The sequence below is a fragment of the Phyllobates terribilis genome, unplaced genomic scaffold, assembly GCF_046119375.1.
Source record: "Phyllobates terribilis strain yellow unplaced genomic scaffold, ASM4611937v1 Scaffold_11__3_contigs__length_659146591, whole genome shotgun sequence".
Classification (NCBI taxonomy): Eukaryota; Metazoa; Chordata; class Amphibia; order Anura; family Dendrobatidae; genus Phyllobates; species Phyllobates terribilis.
The window spans coordinates 562,198,097-562,217,829 of record NW_027362771.1 but is presented as its reverse complement, the minus strand read 5'-3'; the positions used below and the strand labels follow the sequence as shown (position 1 = coordinate 562,217,829).

The following is a 19,733-nucleotide window of genomic DNA, read 5'->3' as shown; positions in this document are numbered from 1 at the left end:
TGCCCAAAAGATTTTACTTCACTAGGTGCAGTAAAAAAATTGGAATTCTATACAGAGGTGGTATATCTTGCAACACAGATAGGCTACTCCACTGACTAACACACTCTGCAATAGGCCAAAAAGGATTAGCTTTGCTAGATTCAGCCAAATGCTGTGAAAAAAACTTGCACAGCACTGGCACAGACCTGCCTGGCCAAAACTGATAGGAACTGATGTAACCTAGTCCTGAAAAGGACTCCAATTACAATTAGTCTTTACTCCCACAATCTATCTATTTAAGAGCACAGACCTGCCTGATAAAAGTCGTAGGAAATGGCGACGGGGAAAATGGCTTGGTCTTATAGGGCAAGGACATGTGACATACACTGCCAATGACACATGCCCTTGCTTGTGTGAAAAAAAGCACTTCGCTCCGTGTGTGCGCTGCTGATAGGCTGACAGATTGCACCTCCCCACTGCAAATGCGGGAAAGAGAAAAAAAAATGGAGATCTTCATTGTTCCTGCAGAGATCCATCCCCTGCCCCTCCCCCCACCCAGCTGTACACTCAAACTGCGTATTAACATTAATTTTCATCATTACTGAGAAAAAATCCAGTTATGATTTTGGTGCACGAACAGTTATCGAACATAACCTCGAACAGCCGAATTTTTCTCAAATTGTTCGTGTTCGCCGAACGGCTCGAACACCGCCCAAAACAGCTCGAATTTGAGATTGGCGAACAGTTCGAGTAGAACAACGCTCATCTCTACCCATGAGGTTTAACCGAGGCGTGATTATTGCTAATTGAAAACTTTTCCCAATATCCCGCCATGATGTCTTGAAATACAGTCAGCATCGGCAATTTTTGTTGGTCTCTCAGGAGACTTAATCCATGGTATGCAAATGACAGAGTATTAGCTCCTCCCAATTGAGAAAGAAAATCTTGCGCCCCACAGCATCGTATTGATGATTTTCGCTTGGAACAGGAGAGACGTAGATGGTCTGCCTGCAATGTCCAAAAATGACCTCTTCCCTGAGCCCTCAGACTGCAACTCCCAGGATGCTTTGCGGCAGCGGTGGAAGGGCAGTGGTCATTTAGAACTAACCATGGCTTAAACAAGCTCTTCCTGGAAGCTGGGATTTCTTGGTCTCCTGAGTTACTTTAACTTTGCACAGTGGCAGTATCATAGCCCATGAGGTTTAACTGAGGCGTGATTATTGCTAATTGAAAACTTTTCCCAATACCCCGCCATGATGACTTGAAATACAGTCAGTATAGGCAATTTTTGCTGGTCTGTCAGGAGACTTAATCCATGGTATGCAAATGAAAGAGTGTTAGCTCCTCCCAGTGGGGGGAAAGGAAATGTTGTTCCGCACTGCATCGTATTGATGGTTTTCGCTTGGAGCAGGATAGATCGAGCTGATCTGCCCGCAATGGCCAAAAATGACCTCTTCCCTGAGCCCTCAGACTGCAAATGCCAGGATGCGTTGCGGCAGCGGGGGAAGGGCAGTGGTCATTTGGTACTCACCATGGCTTAAACGAGCTCTTCCTGGAACTGGGGATTTCTTGGTCACCTGCGTAATTTTAACTTAGCGCAGTGGCAGTATCGTAGCCCATGAGATTTAACCGAGGCGTGATTGTTGCTAATTGAAAACTTTTCCCAATGTCCCGCCATGATGACTTGAAATACAGTCACCATCGGCAATTTTTGTTGGTCTCTCAGGAGACTTAATCCATGGTATGCAAATGACAGAGTGTTAGCTCCTCCCAATTGGAAAGGAAATCTTGCGCCCCACAGCATCGTATTGATGATTTTCGCTTGGAACAGGAGAGAGCTAGATGATCTGCCTGCAATGTCCAAAAATGACCTCTTCCCTGAGCCCTCAGACTGCAACTCGCAGGATGCTTTGCGGCAGCGGAGGAAGGGCAGTGGTCAATTGGAACTAACCATGGCTTAAACAAGCTCCTCCTGGAAGTGGGGATTTCTTGGTCTCCTGAGTTACTTTAACTTTGCGCAGTGGCAGTATCGTAGCCCATGAGGTTTAATCGAGGCGTGATTATTGCTAATTGAAAACTTTTCCCAATACCCCGCCATGATGAATTGAAATACAGTCAGCATAGGCAATTTTTGTTGGTCTCTCAGGAGACTTAATCCATGGTATGCAAATGACAGAGTGTAAGTTCCTCCTAGTGGGGAAAGTAAATGTTGTGCCGCACTGCATCGTATTGATGGTTTTCGCTTGGAGCAGGAGAGAGCGAGCTGATCTTCCCACAATGGCCAAAAATGACCTCTTCCCTGTGCCCTCACACTACAACTGCCAGGATGCCTTGCGGTAGCGGGGGAAGGGCAGTGGTCAATTGGACCTCACCATGGCTTAAACGAGCTTTTCCTGGAAGTGGGGATTTCTTGGTCACCTGAGTTAATTTAACTTTGCGCAGTGGCAGTATCGTAGCTCATGAAGTTTAACCGAAGCGTGATTATTGCTAATTGAAAACTTTTCCCAATATCCCGCCATGATGGCTTGAAATACAGTCAGCATTGGCAATTTTTGTTGGTCTCTCAGGAGACTTAATCCATGGTATGCAAATGACAGAGTGTTAGCTCTTCCCAGTGGGGAAAGGAAATGTTGTTCCTCACTGCATCGTATTGATGGTTTTCGCTTGGAGCAGGAGAGAGCGAGCTGATCTGCCCGCAATGGCCAAAAATTACCTCTTCCCTGCGCCCTCAGACTGTAACTGCCAGGATGCCTTGCGGTAGCGGAGGAAGGGTAGTGCTTATTTCGAAGTCACCATGGCTTAAACGAGCTCTTCCTGGAAGTAGGGATTTCTTGGTCACCAGAGTTACTTTAACTTTGCGCAATGGCAGTATCGTAGCCCATGAGGTTTAACTGAGGCGTGATTATTGCTAATTGAAAAATTTTCCCAATACCCAGCCATGATGACTTGAAATACAGTCAGTATAGGCAATTTTTGTTGGTCCCTCAGGAGACTTAATCCATGGTATGCAAATGACAGAGTGTTAGCTCCTCCCAGTGGGGAAAGGAAATGTTGTACCACACTGCATAGTATTGATGGTTTTTGCTTGGAGAAGGATAGATCGAGCTGATCTGCCCGCAATGGCCAAAAATGATCTCTTCCCTGAGCACTCAGACAGCAAATGCCAGGATGCCTTGCGGCAGCGGGGGAAAGGCAGTGGTCATTTGGTACTCACCATGGCTTAAACGAGCTCTTCCTGGAAGTGGGGATTTCTTGGTCACCTGAGTTACTTTAACTTTGCGCAGTGGCAGTATCGTAGCCCATGAGGTTTAACCGAGGCGTGATTATTGCTAATTGAAAACTTTTCCCAATATCCCGCCATGATGACTTGAAATACAGTCAGCATCTGCAATTTTTGTTGGTCTCTCAGGAGACTTAATCCATGGTATGCAAATGACAGAGTATTAGCTCCTCCCAATTGAGAAAAAAAATCTTGCGCCCCACAGCATCGTATTGATGATTTTCGCTTGGAACAGGAGAGACCTAGATGGTCTGCCTGCAATGTCCAAAAATGACCTCTTCCCTGAGCCCTCAGACTGCAATTTCCAGGATGCTTTGCGGCAGCGGAGGAAGTGCAGTGGTCATTTGGAACTCACCATGGCTTAAACAAGCTCCTCCTGGAAGCTGGGATTTCTTGGTCACCTGAGTTACTTTAATTTTGTGCTGTGGCAGTATTGTAGCCCATGAGGTTTAACCGAGGCGTGATTCTTGCTATTTGAAATCTTTTCCCAGTATCCCGCCATGATGACTTGAAATATAGTCAGCATGGGCAATTTTTGTTGGTCTCTCAGGAGACTTAATCCATAATATGCAAATGACAGAGTGTTAGCTTCTCCCAATTGGGAAAGGAAATCTTGCGCCCCACAGCATCGTATTGATGCTTTTCGCTTTGAACAGGAGAGAGCTAGATGATCTGCCTGCAATGTCCAAAAATGACCTCTTCCCTGAGCCCTCAGACTGCAACTCCCAGGATGCTTTGCGGCAGCGGTGGAAGGGCAGTGGTCATTTGGAACTAACCATGGCTTAACAAGCTCTTCCTGGAAGCTGGGATTTCTTGGTCTCCTTAGTTACTTTAAATTTGCGCAGTGGCAGAATCGTAGCCCATGAGGTTTAACTGAGGTGTGATTATTGCTAATTGAAAACTTTTCCCAATACCCCGCCATGATGACTTGAAATACAGTCATAGAATCATAGAATGGTAGAGTTGGAAGGACCTCCTGGGTCATCTGGTCCAACCCCCTGCTCAAAGCAGGATTCACTAGATCATCTCAGACAGATGTCTGTCCAGCCTCTGTTTGAAGACGTCCATTGAAGGGGAACTCGCCACCTCTTGTGGCAGCCTGTTCCACTCATTAATCACCCTAACTGTCAAAAAGTTTTTTCTAATATCTAATCTGTGTCTCCTCCCATTTAGTTTCATCCCATTGCTTCTAGTCTTTCCTTGTGCAAATGAGAATAAAGATGATCCTTCTACAATGTGACAGCCCTTGACATATTTGTAGACAGCTATTAAGTCTCCTCTCAGTCTTCTTTTTTGCAAGCTAAACATTCCCAAATCCTGCAACCGTTCCTCATAGGACATGGTTTGCAGACCAGTCACCATTCTGGTCGCTCTTCTCTGAACTTGCTCCAGTTTGTCTATGTCTTTTTTAAAATGTGGTGCCCAAAACTGTACACAGTATTCCAGATGAGGTCTGACCAAAGAGGAATAAAGACCGATAATGACTTCACGTGATCTAGACTGTATGCTTCTGTTAATACATCCCAGAATTGTATTTGCCTTTTTTGCTGCTGCATCACACTGTTGACTCATGTTCAGTCTATGATCTATTAGTATACCTAAGTCTTTTTCACATGTACTGTTGCTTAGCTCTATTCCTCCCATTCTGTATATGCTTTTTTCATTTTTATTGCCCAGATGTAGTACTTTGCATTTTTCCCTGTTAAAAAACATTCTGTTGGTTGCTGCCCACTGCTCCAGTTTATTTAGGTCTTTTTGAATCCTCTCTCTCTCTTCTCTAGTATTAGCTATCCCTCCTAGCTTTGTATCATCAGCAAATTTAATCAGTTTATCCTCAATTCCTTCATCTAAATCATTGATAAAGATGTTGAACAATACAGGTCCCAGGACGGAGGCCTGTGGTACCCCACTTGAGACATTCATCCAGCTGGATGTGAAGCCATTTACACAGTATAGGCAATTTTTGTTGGTCCCTCAGGAGACTTAATCTATGGTATGCAAATGGCGGATTGTTAGCTCCTCCCAGTGGGGAAAGGAAATGTTGTTCTGCACTGCATCGTATTGATGGTTTTCGCTTGGAGCAGGATAGATCGAGATGATCTGCCCGAAATGGACAAAAATGACCTCTTCCCTGAGCCCTCAGACTGCAAATGCCAGGATGCCTTGCGGCAGCGGGGGAAAGGCAGTGGTCATTTGATACTAACCATGGCTTAAACGAGCTCTTCCTGGAAGTGGGAATTTCTTGGTCACCTGAGTTAATTTAACTTTGCGCAGTGGCAGTATCGTAGCTCATGAAGTTTAACAGAAGTGTGATTATTGCTAATTGAAAACTTTTCCCAATATCCCGCCATGATGTCTTGAATTACAGTCAGTATCGGCAATCTTTGTTGGTCTCTCAGGAGACTTAATCCATGGTATGCAAATGACAGAGTGTTAGCTCTTCCCAGTGGGGAAAGGAAATGCTGTTCCGCACTGCATCGTATTGATGGTTTTCGCTTGGAGCAGGATAGATCGAGCTGATCTGCCCGCAATGGCCAAAAATGACCTCTTCCCTTAGCCCTCAGACTGCAAGTGCCAGGATGCCTTGCGGCAGCGGGGGAAGGGCAGTGGTCATTTGGTACTCAACATGGCTTAAACCAGCTCTTCCTGGAAGTGGGGATTTCTTGGTCACCTGAGTAACTTTAACTTTGCGCAGTGGCAGTATCGTAGCCCATGAGATTTAACCGAGGCGTGATTGTTGCTAATTGAAAACTTTTCCCAATGTCTCGCCATGATGACTTGAAATACAGTCACCATCGGCAATTTTTGTTGGTCTCTCAGGAGACTTAATCCATGGTATGCAAATGACAGAGTGTTAGCTCCTTCCAATTGGGAAAGGAAATCTTGCGCCCCACAGCATCGTATTGATGATTTTCGCTTGGAACAGGAGAGAGCTAGATGATCTGCCTGCAATGTCCAAAAATGACCTCTTCCCTGAGCCCTCAGACTGCAACTCGCAGGATGCTTTGCGGCAGCGGAGGAAGGGCAGTGGTCAATTGGAACTAACCATGGCTTAAACAAGCTCCTCCTGGAAGTGGGGATTTCTTGGTCTCCTGAGTTACTTTAACTTTGTGCAGTGGCAGTTTCGTAGCCCATGAGGTTTAACCGAGGCGTGATTATTGCTAATTGAAAACTTTTCCCAATACCCCGCCATGATGAATTGAAATACAGTCGGCATAGGCAATTTTTGTTGGTCTCTCAGGAGACTTAATCCATGGTATGCAAATGACAGAGTGTTAGTTCCTCCTAGTGGGGAAAGTAAATGTTGTGCCGCACTGCATCATATTGATGGTTTTCGTTTGGAGCAGGAGAGAGCGAGCTGATCTTTCCACAATGGCCAAAAATGACCTCTTCCCTGTGCCCTCAGACTACAACTGCCAGGATGCCTTGCGGTAGTGGGGGAAGGGCAGTGGTCAATTGGACCTCACCATGGCTTAAACGAGCTTTTCCTGGAAGTGGGGATTTCTTGGTCACCTGAGTTTATTTAACTTTGTGCAGTGGCAGTATCGTAGCTCATGAGGTCTAACCGAAGCGTGATTATTGCTAATTGAAAACTTTTCCCATTACCCCGCCATGATGAATTGAAATACAGTCAGCATAGGCAATTTTTGTTGGTCTCTCAGGAGACTTAATCCATAATATGCAAATGACTGAGTGTTAGCTTCTCCCAGTGGGGAAAGGAAATGTTGTTCCGCACTGCATCGTATTGATGGCTTTTGCTTGGAGCAGGAGAGAGCGAGCTGATCTGCCCACAATGGCCAAAAATGACCTCTTCCCTGAGCCCTCAGACTGCAACTGCCAGAATGCCTTGCGGTAGCGGGGGAAGTGCAGTGGTCATTTGGAACTCACCATGGCGTAAACGAGCTCTTTCTGGAAGTGGGGATTTCTTGGTCACCTGAGTTACTATAACTTTGCGCAGTGGCAGGATCGTAGCCCATGAGGTTTAACTGAGGCGTGATTATTGCTAATTGAAAACTTTTCCCAATATCCCGCCATGATGACTTGAAATACAGTCAGCATCGGCAATTTTTGTTGGTCTCTCAGGAGACTTAATCCATGGTATGCAAATGACAGAGGTTTAGCTCCTCCCAATTGGGAATTAAATCTTGCACCCCACAGCATCGTATTGATGATTTTCGCTTGGAACAGGAGAGAGCTAGATGATCTGCCTGCAATGTCCAAAAATGACCTCTTCCCTGAGCCCTCAGACTGCAACTCCCAGGATGCTTTGCGGCAGCGGAGGAAGGGCAGTGGTCATTTGGAACTCACCATGGCTTAAACAAACTCTTCCTGGAAGCTGGGATTTCTTGGTCACCTGAGTTACTTTAATTTTGCGCAGTGGCAGTATCATAGCCCATGAGGTTTAACCGAGGCGTGATTATTGCTAATTGAAAACTTTTCCCAATGCCCTGCCATGATAACTTGAAATACAGTCACCATCAGCAATTTTTGTTGGTCTCTCAAGAGACTTAATCTATGGTATGCAAATGACAGAGTGTTAGCTCCTCCCAGTGGGGAAAGGATATGTTGTTCCACACTGCATCGTATTGATGGTTTTCGGTTAGAGCAGGAGAGAGCGAGCTGATCTGCCCGCAATGGAAAAAAATGACCTCTTCCCTGAGCCCTCAGACTGCAAATGCCTGGATGCATTGCGGTAGCGGGGGAAAGTCAGTGGTCATTTGGAACTCACCATGGCTTAAACGAGCTCTTCCTGGAAGCTGGGATTTCTTGGTCACCTGAGTTACTTTAACTTTGCTCAGCGGCAGTATCATAGCCCATGAGGTTTTACCGAGGCGTGATTATTAGTGTTGAGCCACCCCCGTAGTGTTCGAGTTCAGTTCGGTTCGTCGAACACCCGTGTGTTCGCCGAACTGTTCGTCGAACTGTTCGTCGAACACCTTCGAACACCGTTAAAACCAATGGCAGGCAAACAAAAACACATAGAAACACATAGAAAACACCTTCAAAGGTGTCCAAAAGCTGACAAACTGCTCAGAAGACACAACTAACACATGGAAAAGTGACAAGTACATATAGTCATGCGAAAAGAAAAGAGGTGGAGGAGTAAAAGGAGGGGGAGACACAGATATAGGCATGTCATGCCCTTCTAAAATCCAAAAAGTGAGAAGCCGAGACGGCCAGTCCGCTCCTGCCCGTGCCACCTCCGTGTCGCCGGGTTTGTGCCAGAGCCGCGGTGAACCCTGACGGCCAGCCCCCCTCTCCCAATACTGGTGCCTGTCCGCTGGTGGGTCGAGAGAGCCCCCCTGTGGTGGAGGCAGCTCTAAGCTTTTTAATTTAAATTGTCCCTCTAATTTGAATGAATACACTTTAAATCCATTTACAAGGATCTATTGGAGGGCAAGTCTCATGCCAGCAGCCGCGTAATTCCAGCTCCAGTAGCGTCCACTAAAGCTGCTGCAGTTAAAAAGCTTTTATAAGGATCGAGCTCGGCTGTCCACCGCAAGGCATCCTAGTGCCAATCCCAGCCCCTATGCCTTGGGGTGCCTCCTGATGCTCTTCACTAAGTATCCCGTGGTCCCGAAGCATTTCCTTTGAAAAAATTAAGTGTCCAAACTACAGGTGGTGTAGCTTGCTTAACAGCCGGGATAATCCGCTGACTAGCAGACACTGCTACTAGGCACAAAGTATTTCCTGGGCTAGATGCAGTTAAAAATTTGTAAGTAGATACTCTCGTTGGATGCTGAGAAAGCATTCCATAGAGTCTCCTGGCACGCCATATATGATTCTCTTAAAAAGCTTGGGGTAGGGGTCTAGGGGACCCTTTTATAGCCAAAATCACGGCCCTGTATCACAATACGTCACCTAGGCTGAAGATAAATGGAACTGTAGCACCGAGGGCCCGGTTGCTACAGACGTATTGCACCTCACCCAGAGGTGTGATATCTCACTCTCAGATAAGGATGGAGTGTGGATCAGGACCCGACACCTGCATGCATTACACCACATTGCCGTGGGGCAGGGCGACCAATATGCCCCTGAGATGGGCACGACAGTCCCTGTCCCTGGCTGGAGTGGGGGGAGGGAACACTGAGGAAGGGGAACCCTGCAGTGCAGGAGCAGGGAGGAAGCAGTTCCTGGGTGCATTGAGAAGGGAGTATAAAAGGTGGGCACCATCTTAGTTCAGTGCAGAGAAGTCTGAGCAGAAGTGGCAGGGAGCAGGGGCTCTGCATGAGCTCTGCTCCGGAGGCGGGCCTAGTAACAGAGGCCCAGGCCTGCAAGAGGGAGAAGGAAGGAAGAGGAGCGGAGAAGGCTCCAGGAACGAGGAATGAAGGGATCCCAGGGGTGCGGACGAGCGAGTCGCCACCGCACGCCCGAATCCACCTGCGTGGAGGGGTCAGGCCAAAGGGGGAGACCGGTCCCCGAACTAGTGGAGGCAGGAAACGACCCTCAGCTAGAAACCGGAGGCTCTGACATTTTATGTGGCGCAGCCCCTTGCTCCACCCGCTAGGAAGGCACCACATAGGGTCAGGGAAACTGGCGCCAAGTTTACCAAGAGGAGGCCCGAGGCAGCCGGACAGAAGTGTTGGTAAGAAAGGCCAGACAAAGGACACACAAAGGGGGTCCTTTGAAGCGCTCCAAAGTTATCTGGGAGTTGTCTGAGCCCCTCACCTGGTGAGCACAGTACGACGTGGGCAGCCGTTACCTGCAGACGTGGTCTGGATAATAAGAACTGTGAGTTAAGGCCCTGAACTGCATCACTGACTCCGTGTCGTTACTGCTGCTGCCCTGCACCATCACCCCCATCCTCCGCATACACTGCCCTGAGGCTATACTCCTCCCGTGGGGATTTATGCTACGCTCTGCTGCACCCACAACAGCAGCCTTAGCGGTCTGCCCTGTAGCGGCGGTTCACTCTGACCGCAATCCACGGGTGGCGTAGTCGGACATTTAAACATCAAAACCACATAAATAGTTCCGCCACTGGTTTGACCGCCCTGAGCCACGGAACCGGATCGCCGCCACGAAGACTACAACCACCAGCATCCACCAAAAAGGGTCCGGCTCCGGGTGTCCCAAGGCCCAGGGGGTGCGTCAGAACATTTTCATCACCTTTCACAATCACCAATGGGACAAGGCAGGGATGTCCTCTGTCCCCTCTCTTATACATCCTAGTGACGGAGCACCTGCTCTCATCAATTCGCCATAACCCCAATATTAGGTGGATTGAGGTGGGAGGCACCGAGTACAAGTGCTCTCTATTTGCTGATGATGTCCTAGTATATATCACTCAATCACATATATCCATCCCTGCTGTTATGGCTGAAATAGATCACTTTGTTACATGGTAAAATTTTAAAATCAATGCAGCGAAGTCTGAGGCCCTCGATGTCTCCCTCCCTAAATCCATATAGGATTCCATCCAGTCCAACTTTCCCTTTGCCTGGCCCTCACAGGGTATCAAATACTTAGGAATTCCTATTCATAGAGACCTCTCCCATCTATGTTATCTTAATTTTGGGCCCTTTATTGAACAATTCCATACAGACCACGGTTGGCAAGTTAGAACTGTAAGATTCACTACGTGAACCACTGGTGTTTTGTGGAAAAGCACATGTACACCGCGTTCCAAATTATTATGCAAAAAGTGTTTAGGAGTGATAAGGGAAGAATTTGTTTGTTTGTCAGTTAAACTCATTGATAGTGATGTGTGTCAGGGCTCTTTATATCACTGTAAGCAATTGCAGACACCTGTGCTAATTAGTTTGGCAGGTGTGTCCAATGAAAGGCAAGACTACTTAAGAAGGCTCTCTCACATTATTAAGCAGCCTACATTTTCTGCCAAAATGGGAAAGAAAAAGGATGTGTCGGCTGCTGAGAAGCAACAAATTGTGGAGTGTTTAGGTCAAAGCATGACTACAATCAACATTGTGCGATGATCAGGATGAAGTGTCTTGGCAATCAAGAAGTATGTAGCTGATTCACAGTACACACGTGTGCGTGCTGATAAGGGCAAATTGAGGACTCTTTCCTACAGGCAATTACGTCAGGTTGAAACAGCAGCGGCAAAAAAGCCTTGTCATAGCAGCAGACAAGTTTTTGAAGCTGCTTGTGCCTCCAACGTCCCCCGAACAACAAGATGCAGGGTCCTTCAGAGGTTTGCAGCTGTGCATATGCCATCCTGTCGACCTCCTCTATCCACTTCACACAAGCAGAAACGGCTCCAGTGGGCCAAACATTACATGAAGACTGATTTCAAAACTGTTTTGTTCACGGATGAGTGCCGTGCAGCGCTCGATGGTCCAGATGAATGGAGTGGAGGATGGCTGGTTGATGGACACCCCACGCAAACACGGCTACAGCGCCAACAAGGAGGAGGTGGAGTAATGTTTTGGGCTGGAATCATGGGGAGAGAGATTGTCGGCCCCTTTAGGATCCCTGAAGGCGCTAAAGATGAACTCCATAATGTATGTGGATTTTCTCAAACAGCACTTCCTGCCATGGTTCAAGAAGAAGAACCGTGTATTTCACAGCAAGATCATTTTTCTGCATGATAATGCACCATCTCATGCTGCACATAAAACATCTGCATCTCTGGCTGATATGGGCATAAAAGGGGACAAACTTATGGTGTGACCCCCATGCTCCCCTGACCTCTACCCCATTCAGAACCTTTGGAGCATCATTAAAAGGAGTGTCTATGATGGCGGGAGGCAGTTCACATCTAAGCAACAGCTCTCGGAGGGTATTCTGTCCTCATGCAAAACAATTGAAGCAGAAACCATCCAAAACCTGACAAATTCAATGGACGAGAGAGTTCAGAAGCTCCTTTCGAACAAGGGGTCCTATGTGAAAATGTAACATCACCTAGAATAAAGTTTTGAGTTGAAAACTGTTTGATTTCAGTTTCTAACAACCTGCTAATGCTTATAATTTCAAAAATGACCATTTTTTTGGTCTTTATTAAAATGAAAAGGTTGATCGAAAAGTTTGGGGGATCTAAGAGTGTGGCAACCCAGTAGTCATGATTACTTCGAATTCTGACAATATGAGGGTCATGCTGCAGGTAGTGCAGCAAGAAGGCACTTATGTGTCTTGCGCATCTCGGAGCCCCAAAATTATTTTCCGGGCTAGATGCAGCTAAAAATTATTTTTAATTTTAAATCTGGTGAAGCTTATTATAGATGGCCTAATAGGATCAGTGCTGCACACTGCTACAAAGCCCAAATTATTTTCCAGTCAAGATACAGATAAACATGATTAGTAATTTGAAAGCTTAAAACGGTTGGTAGGGTGATTTTAACCAATCATCAAGCTTTTACTCTCCCCAGGATGACACAGGGGTAGAAAAGTCGTTTCGGATCCATGATTTGTTCATCTTTATGAACGTGAGTCTGTCTACATTATCAGTGGAGAGCCGCGTGCGCTTATCTGTCAGCACACCACCAGCAGCGCTGAACACACGTTTAGACAGAACGCTGGCTGCGGGGCATGACAAGATCTCCAAGGCGTAAGTGGCTAGCTCCAGCCATTTATCCAGATTGGAAGCCCAAAAAGAGCAAGGGTCCAGTGACACAGTCGTGGCTTCAATGTTTACTTGGAGATACTCCTGTACCATCGTCTCTAGGCGTTGACTATGTGTCAGACTTCTTGTCTCCTGTGGCCTTGCAAAGGATGGGCTAAAAAAGTGGTGAAATGATTCCGCAAAATTGATGTTACCAGCAGATACTGTGGTTCTGTTACGGTTTGAGTGCTGAACACTTGACGGTCCCACGGTTGGCAAGTTGGAACTGTGAGATTCACTACGTGCACCACTGGTATTTTGTGGAAAAGCACATGTAAGATTCTGCAACAGTCTCTGCTGATACTCCTGCATGCGTGCATCCCTTTCTATGGAAGGAATAATTTCTGCAAATTTACTTTTGTACCGGGGATCTAACAGTGTGGCAACCCAGTAGTCAGGATTATTTCTAATTCTCACAATTCGAGGGTCATGTTGCAGGTAGTGCAGCAAGAAGGCACTCATGTGTGTTGCGCATCCAGGAGCACCAAGTCCCTGTTGTGTTGGTGGCGAGGTAGCAATCATGCTTCCTTCCTCTGTCCTCTCCCCCCAACCTCGCACAACAGAAATGTGATCAAGGTCTCCCTCATCTGATGAGTCTTCCATCAGTTCGTCCTCCACTTCTTCCTGGGCTCCTGCACCTTCCTCACTAGTTTGGCTGCTACCATGCGCCCTGGTAAAATCATCTCCCCCACCCTCACATGCCTGCCGCCTTGGTGCTGCCGACCGTCTGGACCTTGCAGATGTTAGCCCTTCCGCATACAACTCCTCCTCCTCTACTTCCTCCACCTCCTCTTGTGCCACCACCTGACTCCGAATACTGTTTAACATGTGCTCCAGCATGTAAATCACCGGAATAGTCATGCTGATAATGGCATCGTCAGCACTAAACATCTTCGTCGCCATTTCAAAACTGTGCAGAAGGGTGCATAGGTCCCTGATCTGAGACCACTCCTCCAGCGTGATTTGCCCCACCTCTGAATCTCGTTGGCCCAGGCTATACGTCAGAACGTATTGCACCAGGGCTTGTCGGTGCTGCCACAGTCGCTGCAACATGTGCAGAGTTGAATTCCACCGGGTAGGCACATCGCATTTTAGCCGGTGAAGTGGCAGGCCCAACGACTTCTGTAGAGATGTAAGTCGCTGAGCTGCGGGATGCGAACGGCGGAAGTGAGCACACAGCGACCGTGCCCTCTGCAGAAGGCCATCTAGTCTGGGATAGTGGGCTAAAAATTGCTGGACAACCAGGTTCAACACGTGAGCCATACAAGGCACGTGTGTGACATTGCCCCGGCGAAGGGCCGCACCCAGGTTTGCAGCATTGTCGCACACGGCCTTCCCTGGTTTCAGGTCCAGTGGAGACAACCATTCATGAAATTGGTTCTCCAGAGCTGACCACAACTCCTCAGCTGTGTGACTCACATTTCCCAGACATTTCAATGTAAAAACCGCCTGATGACGTTGAGCCCTACTGCCAGCATAGTAAGGAGGTGTGCAGGATCCCTTCTGCGCAGTTAGAAAGCTTGTGGCATGACCAGACAGGCTTTGGGTGCAGGTGGAAGACCGAGAGGAGGTTGAGGAGGCAGAAGCAGTGGAGGAAAAATTACATAAAGAGGATTGACGCACAACTCGTGGGGACGGCAAGACTTGGACAGCAGCCCCTTGTCCTGCTGTCACCATAGTTACCCAGTGCCCAGTCAGCGACATGTAACGCCCCTGTCCATGCCTACTCGTCCAAGTGTCTGTGGTGAAATGCACCCTGTCACACACAGAGTTTCTCAAAGAAGCGGTGATGTTGTGTGCGACATGCTGGTGGAGCGCAGGCACACCTTTCTTTGAGAAGTAGTGCCGACTGGGCATCTGGTACTGGGGCACTGCGACGGACATAAGGTCTCGAAAATCCTCTGTGTCCACCAGGCGGAAAGGCAGCATTTCTGTAGCCAAGAACTTGCAGATGGTGAAATTCAACCTCTTAGCTTTCTCATGGCTAGGAGGAAATGGTCTTTTACTTGTCCACATCTGAGGGACCGAGGGCTGGCTATTGTGCTTAGACGGGGTTGATAAGGGTGTCCCCGGCAAACTGCCGGTCTGTGAGGAAGATGCAGGCGGACATGTTAGGTTGCCTTGATCCAAAGGTGGTGCTATCGATGTCGGACAGCGCTCAAGACCAGCTGGTGTTACCACCTCCAAAGAAAATGATGACCTGCCAATCACGCTGGCTGTTGCGGGTAAAGAGGTGGCAGGTCTGCGCCCCAAAACAGGTGTGACTGCTGTCCCCCCAGTCACAGAGGATGAAGAGGCCGCGGATGCACAAGATATGGCAGACGGTGGTTGGCCCGGCCGGCTAGACCGCATTGTAGCACACTGAGCTTCCCACTGCAACTTATGCTTCATGTCCATGTGCCGGTTCATGCATGAAGTACTCAAACTATGTATTTTTTGGCCTCTACTTAGCTTTTGCTGACAAATGTTACAGATAACACGAGTTGGGTCATCTTTATCGATCTGAAAAAATGCCCAGGCTATGCAAGGCTTAGCACCCATGCGACCTGAAGAGCCACCACGACTTGTGGTGAGAGGCAGAGTTGTGTTTGAGGATGCAGTTGTTGACGTGCTTCCAGTACTACGTCTCTGTCCAGGAAGGCGCAACCTGACCTCGTCGTCACTAGCATCTTCCTCCACCTCCTCTGCTGACCTCATCTCTTGGCTGACTGTGGGTTGACAGTAAGTGGGATCTCCGACCTCATCATCATCACCCTGTGCGTTATCACACCCGTCGTCCTCAGAGCCAACCTGTTCCTGCCCTGACAAAAAACTAAAGTTGTCGCTCCAATCAGGTATTTGAGTCTTATCATCGTCTTCCTCATTGTCTCCACCAACAGGAGTTACAGTTTGGGAATGAGGGTCTACATTATGGTCAGAACCTTCTGCGTCTGGTCCTGGATCCGACTCATAAAGATTCTGGGCATCAGTGCAGATCATTTCCTCGTCTGGATTCACAGAAGCGCTGGAGTCGACCTCTGATTCCCAGGCTATAGTATGAGTAAACAGCTCTGCAGACTCAACCATCTGTTCTACCTCATACTCAGACGGGCAGCTGGAGATTTGGGAACTGTGAGGAAGCAAGTGCGATTTGGGTGACACCTTTGAGGACTGGAGTATTTGTGATGTTGAAGTTGATGTGGAGGAGAGCCCACTTAAAGGAGCACTTGATATCCGTTGAAGCACCTGCTGTTTTTGTGCCTCATCTGGAATTTGTAGCGATTGGCGTGGCCGTAAGAAAGGGATCTTATCACATTGTCCGCTAAAAGAAGTAGACATTTTAGTTTGGCTGGAAGATGGTCTTTCTTCTGCACCTACCCCACGGACACAACCTTTTTTCCCCTTCTCAACACGCCTATTCCCCTTTCCACCAGCAGCAGGCCTTTTTCCACTCATTTTGGTGGTTAACTAATTCACAACTCTGGAGTTGTTTGCACAAAAAAACAATGGATGGTAACCGAGCAGAGCTGAGTGGCCAAACTGTGGTATTAGGCCAAAACTATTGGCTGGGTTAGATGCAGAAAAAAATTATTTTTAATTTGCAACCTGATGGAGGTCAGTATAGATGGACTAATAGACCAAGTCCCACACACCGCTAGAAGCCTAAATATTTTTTCAGAGCTAGATGCAGAAAATTTTTTTATTCAATTTGCAACCTGATGGAGGTCAGTATAGATGGACTAATAGACCAAGTCCCACACACTGCTAGAAGCCCAAATATTTTTTCAGAGCTAGATGCAGAAAAAAATTATTTTTAATTTGCAACCTGATGGAGGTCAGTATAGATGGACTAATAGACCAAGTCCCACACACTGCTAGAAGCCCAAATATTTTTTCAGAGCTAGATGCAGAAAAAAATTATTTTTAATTTGCAACCTGATGGAGGTCAGTATAGATGGACTAATAGACCAAGTCCCACACACCGCTAGAAGCCCAAATATTTTTTCAGAGCTAGATGCAGAAAAAAATTATATTCAATTTGCAACCTGCTGGACGTCAGTATAGAAGGACTAATAGAACAAGTCCCACACACTGCTAGAAGCCCAAATAGTTTTTCAGAGCTAAATGGAGAAAAAAATTATTTTTAATTTGCAACCTGATGGAGGTCAGTATAGATGGACTAATAGACCAAGTCCCACACACTGCTAGAAGCCCAAATATTTTTTCAGAGCTAGATGCAGAAAAAAATTATTTTTAATTTGCAACCTGATGGAGGTCAGTATAGATGGACTAATAGACCAAGTCCCACACACCGCTAGAAGCCCAAATATTTTTTCAGAGCTAGATGCAGAAAATTTTTTTATTCAATTTGCAACCTGATGGAGGTCAGTATAGATGGACTAATAGACCAAGTCCCACACACTGCTAGAAGCCCAAATATTTTTTCAGAGCTAGATGCAGAAAAAAATTATTTTTAATTTGCAACCTGATGGAGGTCAGTATAGATGGACTAATAGAATGATGCTATGCCCAAAAGATTTTACTTCACTAGGTGCAGTAAAAAAATTGGTATTCTATACACAGGTGGTATATCTTGCAACACAGATAGGCTACTCCACTGACTAACACACTCTGCAATAGGCCAAAAAGGATTAGCTTTGCTAGATTCAGCCAAATGCTGTGAAAAAAACTTGCACAGCACTGGCACAGACCTGCCTGGCAAAAACTGATAGGAACTGATGTAACCTAGTCCTGAAAAGGACTCCAATTACAATTAGTCTTTACTCCCACAATCTATCTATTTAAGAGCACAGACCTGCCTGATAAAAGTCGTAGGAAATGCTGTAACCTAGTCCTTAAAAGGACTGCAATCACAACTATTCCCTACTCCCAAGCTATCTGTATATTTGTGCGAAAATTGGCTTGAAATTAACAAGGTATAGCGCACACAGCAACAGCGGAGCCGTCTAACACGCAGCTGCAGCAGTGAGAAAATGGTGGCGACGGGGAAAATGGCTTGGTCTTATAGGGCAAGGACATGTGACATACACTGCCAATCACACATGCCCTTGCTTGTGTGAAAAAAAGCACTTCGCTCCGTGTGTGCGCTGCTGATAGGCTGACAGATTGCACCTCCCCACTGCAAATGCGGGAAAGAGAAAAAAAAATGGAGATCTTCATTGTTCCTGCAGAGATCCATCCCCTGCCCCTCCCCCCGCCCCGCTGTACACTCAAACTGCGTATTAACATTAATTTTCATCATTACTGAGAAAAAATCCAGTTATGATTTTGGTGCACGAACAGTTATCGAACATAACCTCGAACAGCCGAATTTTTCTCAAATTGTTCGTGTTCGCCGACCGGCTCGAACACCGCCCAAAACAGCTCGAATTTGAGATTGGCGAACAGTTCGAGTAGAACAACGCTCATCTCTAGTGATTATTGCTAATTGAAAACTTTTCCCAATGCCCTGCCATGATAACTTGAAATACAGTCAGCATCGGAAATTTTTGTTGGTCTCTCAGGAGACTTAATCCATGGTATGCAATTGACAGAGTGTTAGCTCCTCCCAGTGGGGAAACGAAATGTTGTTCCAGACTGCATTGTATTGATGGTTTTCGCTTGGAGCAGGACAGAGCGAGCTGATCTGCCCGCAATGGACAAAAATGACCTCTTCCCTGAGCCCTCAGACTGCAGCTGCCAGGATGCCTTGCGGCAGCGGGGGGAGGGCAGTGGTCATTTGGAACTCACCATGGCTTAAACGAGCTCTTCCTAGTAGTGGGGATTTCTTGGTCACCTGAGTTACTTTACATTTGCGCAGTGGCAGTATTGTAGCCTATGAGGTTTAACCGAGGCGTGATTATTGCTAATTGAAAACCTTTCCCAATATCCCGCCATGATGACTTGAAATATAGTCAGCACCGGCAATTTTTGTTGGTCTCTCAGGAAACTTAATCCATGGTATGCAAATGACAGAGTATTAGCTCCTCCCAATTGAGAAAAAAAATCTTGCACCCCACAGCATCGTATTGATGATTTTCGCTTGGAACAGGAGAGACCTAGATGATCTGCCTGCAATGTCTAAAAATGATCTCTTCCCTGAGCCCTCAGACTGCAACTCGCAGGATGCTTTGCGGCAGCGGAGGAAGTGCATTGGTCATTTGGAACTCACCATGGCTTAAACAAGCTCCTCCTGCAAGCTGGGATTTCTTGGTCACCTGAGTTACTTTAAATTTGCGCAGTGGTAGTATTGTAGCCTATGAGGTTAAACCGAGGCGTGATTATTGCTATTTGAAAACTTTTCCCAATATCCCGCCATGATGACTTGAAATATAGTCAGCATCGGCAATTTTTGTTGGTCTCTCAGGAGACTTAATCCATAATATGCAAATGATAGAGTGTTAGCTACTCCCAATTGGGAAAGGAAATTTTGCGCCCCACAGCATCGTATTGATGATTTTCGCTTGGAACAGGAGAGAGCTAGATGATCTGCCTGCAATGTCCAAAAATGATCTCTTCCCTGAGCCCTCAGACTGCAACTCCCAGGATGCTTTGCGGCAGCGGTGGAAGGGCAGTGGTCATTTGGAACTAACCATGGCTTAAACAAGCTCTTCCTGGAAGCTGGGATTTCTTGGTCTCCTGAGTTACTTTAACTTTGCGCAGTGGCAGTATCGTAGCCCATGAGGTTTAACTGAGGCGTGATTATTGCTAATTGAAAACTTTTCCCAATACCCCGCCATGATGACTTGAAATACAGTCAGTATAGGCAATTTTTGTTGGTCTGTCAGGAGACGTAATCCATGGTATGCAAATGACAGAGTGTTAGTTCCTCCCAGTGAGGGGAAAGGAAATGTTGTTCCGCACTGCATCGTATTGATGGCTTGCACTTGGAGCAGGATAGATCGAGCTGATCTGCCTGCAATGGCCAAAAAT

The 19,733-nt window shown here is 46.8% G+C and overlaps 18 non-coding genes and 1 pseudogene across 18 annotated transcripts; all 19 read left to right on the top strand.

The window, feature by feature from the left end:
- The first annotated feature begins 731 nt into the window (after positions 1 to 731).
- Positions 732 to 865, top strand: LOC141167977 (U4 spliceosomal RNA). The gene has a single exon (XR_012251750.1). It is a non-coding gene; the product is annotated as a U4 spliceosomal RNA (small nuclear RNA).
- A 280-nt stretch (positions 866 to 1,145) lies between these two features.
- On the top strand, positions 1,146 to 1,286 carry LOC141168480 (U4 spliceosomal RNA). The gene has a single exon (XR_012252217.1). It is a non-coding gene; the product is annotated as a U4 spliceosomal RNA (small nuclear RNA).
- A 282-nt stretch (positions 1,287 to 1,568) lies between these two features.
- On the top strand, positions 1,569 to 1,709 carry LOC141168525 (U4 spliceosomal RNA). The gene has a single exon (XR_012252259.1). It is a non-coding gene; the product is annotated as a U4 spliceosomal RNA (small nuclear RNA).
- Positions 1,710 to 1,988: 279 nt separating this feature from the next.
- LOC141168316 (U4 spliceosomal RNA) lies at positions 1,989 to 2,129 on the top strand. Its single transcript, XR_012252057.1, has one exon. It is a non-coding gene; the product is annotated as a U4 spliceosomal RNA (small nuclear RNA).
- Positions 2,130 to 2,409: 280 nt separating this feature from the next.
- On the top strand, positions 2,410 to 2,550 carry LOC141168238 (U4 spliceosomal RNA). Its single transcript, XR_012251982.1, has one exon. It is a non-coding gene; the product is annotated as a U4 spliceosomal RNA (small nuclear RNA).
- Positions 2,551 to 2,830: 280 nt separating this feature from the next.
- LOC141167693 (U4 spliceosomal RNA) lies at positions 2,831 to 2,971 on the top strand. Its single transcript, XR_012251485.1, has one exon. It is a non-coding gene; the product is annotated as a U4 spliceosomal RNA (small nuclear RNA).
- Positions 2,972 to 3,251: 280 nt separating this feature from the next.
- LOC141168137 (U4 spliceosomal RNA) lies at positions 3,252 to 3,392 on the top strand. The gene has a single exon (XR_012251887.1). It is a non-coding gene; the product is annotated as a U4 spliceosomal RNA (small nuclear RNA).
- A 280-nt stretch (positions 3,393 to 3,672) lies between these two features.
- LOC141167705 (U4 spliceosomal RNA) lies at positions 3,673 to 3,813 on the top strand. Its single transcript, XR_012251498.1, has one exon. It is a non-coding gene; the product is annotated as a U4 spliceosomal RNA (small nuclear RNA).
- Positions 3,814 to 4,092: 279 nt separating this feature from the next.
- Positions 4,093 to 4,242, top strand: LOC141167996 (U4 spliceosomal RNA; annotated as a pseudogene).
- Positions 4,243 to 5,521: 1,279 nt separating this feature from the next.
- Positions 5,522 to 5,662, top strand: LOC141167735 (U4 spliceosomal RNA). Its single transcript, XR_012251526.1, has one exon. It is a non-coding gene; the product is annotated as a U4 spliceosomal RNA (small nuclear RNA).
- A 280-nt stretch (positions 5,663 to 5,942) lies between these two features.
- Positions 5,943 to 6,083, top strand: LOC141168466 (U4 spliceosomal RNA). The gene has a single exon (XR_012252203.1). It is a non-coding gene; the product is annotated as a U4 spliceosomal RNA (small nuclear RNA).
- Positions 6,084 to 6,363: 280 nt separating this feature from the next.
- On the top strand, positions 6,364 to 6,504 carry LOC141168367 (U4 spliceosomal RNA). The gene has a single exon (XR_012252104.1). It is a non-coding gene; the product is annotated as a U4 spliceosomal RNA (small nuclear RNA).
- Positions 6,505 to 6,784: 280 nt separating this feature from the next.
- Positions 6,785 to 6,925, top strand: LOC141168372 (U4 spliceosomal RNA). The gene has a single exon (XR_012252110.1). It is a non-coding gene; the product is annotated as a U4 spliceosomal RNA (small nuclear RNA).
- A 280-nt stretch (positions 6,926 to 7,205) lies between these two features.
- LOC141168200 (U4 spliceosomal RNA) lies at positions 7,206 to 7,346 on the top strand. The gene has a single exon (XR_012251946.1). It is a non-coding gene; the product is annotated as a U4 spliceosomal RNA (small nuclear RNA).
- A 279-nt stretch (positions 7,347 to 7,625) lies between these two features.
- On the top strand, positions 7,626 to 7,766 carry LOC141167645 (U4 spliceosomal RNA). Its single transcript, XR_012251438.1, has one exon. It is a non-coding gene; the product is annotated as a U4 spliceosomal RNA (small nuclear RNA).
- Positions 7,767 to 18,195: 10,429 nt separating this feature from the next.
- Positions 18,196 to 18,329, top strand: LOC141168021 (U4 spliceosomal RNA). The gene has a single exon (XR_012251778.1). It is a non-coding gene; the product is annotated as a U4 spliceosomal RNA (small nuclear RNA).
- A 280-nt stretch (positions 18,330 to 18,609) lies between these two features.
- LOC141167702 (U4 spliceosomal RNA) lies at positions 18,610 to 18,750 on the top strand. Its single transcript, XR_012251495.1, has one exon. It is a non-coding gene; the product is annotated as a U4 spliceosomal RNA (small nuclear RNA).
- A 280-nt stretch (positions 18,751 to 19,030) lies between these two features.
- Positions 19,031 to 19,171, top strand: LOC141168259 (U4 spliceosomal RNA). Its single transcript, XR_012252002.1, has one exon. It is a non-coding gene; the product is annotated as a U4 spliceosomal RNA (small nuclear RNA).
- Positions 19,172 to 19,451: 280 nt separating this feature from the next.
- On the top strand, positions 19,452 to 19,592 carry LOC141168334 (U4 spliceosomal RNA). Its single transcript, XR_012252073.1, has one exon. It is a non-coding gene; the product is annotated as a U4 spliceosomal RNA (small nuclear RNA).
- Positions 19,593 to 19,733: the final 141 nt, after the last annotated feature.